Source organism: Equus quagga, unplaced genomic scaffold (assembly GCF_021613505.1).
Source record: "Equus quagga isolate Etosha38 unplaced genomic scaffold, UCLA_HA_Equagga_1.0 HiC_scaffold_11122_RagTag, whole genome shotgun sequence".
NCBI lineage: Eukaryota > Metazoa > Chordata > Mammalia > Perissodactyla > Equidae > Equus > Equus quagga.
The window spans coordinates 1-1,636 of NW_025792159.1; the positions used below are offsets into that span (position 1 = coordinate 1).

At 46.8% G+C, this 1,636-nt stretch overlaps 1 long non-coding RNA gene across 1 annotated transcript; it reads left to right on the plus strand.

Annotated features, from left to right (window-relative positions):
- On the plus strand, window positions 1-387 carry LOC124231891 (uncharacterized). Its single transcript, XR_006886713.1, has 2 exons — window positions 1-36; window positions 187-387. It is a non-coding gene; the product is annotated as an uncharacterized LOC124231891 (long non-coding RNA).
- Window positions 388-1,636: the final 1,249 nt, after the last annotated feature.

Below are 1,636 nucleotides of genomic sequence, written 5' to 3' on the forward strand. Positions count from 1 at the left end.
AAATTGTTAGAGACAGAGTGTCCCCAGTACACGAAGGTGAGGAGGGGATGGTGTGGTTGAGGTTCTCTGCCAGGATCTGAGGAGGCCCTGAGTCACTGCTCCCCTATGCTGCTCTGTGGAGACAGCCAGGCCTCAGCTCTCCCTGAGATCTTCAGACACTGGCCTCTTTCTCCTCAATCTTGACAGGAAAAGAATGCAGACGCCTGGTTCAAAGAGTTGGACTTCACTGCAGATGGTGCCATTAACTTCGAGGAGTTCCTCATCCTGGTGATCAAGGTGGCCCTGGCAGCCCACGAAGCAAGCCACCAGGAGTAGCAGCGCTATGACCCGTGGGGCTGGCCCTTGGACTTGTCCCTGCACAACAATAAAGTAGCTGATGCCTCAGGACTCTCTTGGTCTCCTGCTTTTCTCTGGCGGAATGACGTTCCCGGCGGGTGGAGGGAGAACTGGAAAACCCAAAGGAAGAAAAATAGGCCTGTGTCGTCTCCCACTCCCCATCTCTGGGAACCTTCAGTCCCCACCACTGTATGTTTCCTCCCCGTGTTCTCCCCAAACTGTTCCCGAGTCTGTTCCAGCCTCACGGTCCTGAGTCATTGGTTCCAGGACTTAAGAATTCTGAAAAGTCCAAGACACTATAGCTGATGATTTTCCCGCTTGTCCCAAATGGATGATATGGGAACAGGGTCACATAGGGAATTTCATAGTGTTCTTTAAAATAAACTTTAATTTCCAGCTAAATGTCTTAGATGCCACTCTTGGGAAATTAGAGAGATAACTACGTAGAAGGTTCTGTGTGTGTGAGAGAGAGAGAAACACAGAGAGAGACTGATTGTGTGTGTGGTGTGACTATAGGTGGATGTTGAGAGTCCTACATTAATTACACTGATAGCCCCCTGGCCCCACAATATAATTTCTCCTTAGAGATTTTGGAAGTTTTCTTTCCTTCTCCACTCTCAACCTCCTAACTTCATTAAATAAAGGAATGGGCAGATCAGCAAAGACATTAATAAAACTCAACTCAAAGAATAGGGTATTCAAATGCTGCCCAGTGGGCTAAATGCTCTGATGATTAGTGAATCATCTAAAATAGCCTCCCGTTCCTTACTCTGGATTGTCCAAGGGCCTGGTAAAATGGGGAGGCCAGAAGAAAACTGGCGCCTCTCACCAGAACCCAACCCTCAAACTGAGGGTCCATTGTCAACCAGTGAAAACAAAAACCAATTTAAGAGGGAAACCATTATCTGGGATCTAAGAATTGCAATTAGGGCAGCACAGATTCAGACAGAAACCCAAATAGTGTCCCACTTGGGACTAAAAGTCAGAGGCTTTTAAGGCAAAGAAGGAAGGTTGTGTTACAAAGAATTTTAATTAAATGTGGAGGCAGAGACCTAGTTTTGGCTAAACGTTGAATGACTATTGACTCTATCTTGAGCAAGGCCACAGTCCTCAGTCTTTGTGATCAGGATGTTCGTTCTCCTGCTGACACATAAAACCATTGTCATTTTGGCCCGGTCTAAATTGGCCCAGTCCAAGGTTCAGGACAGCAAAGTCGTTTCTCTGGAAAGGCAGCTCTGACACCATTTTAAAATGGCTCCTCTATAGTCACTTTAGACAGCACGCTGGGCCTTGGGATTTT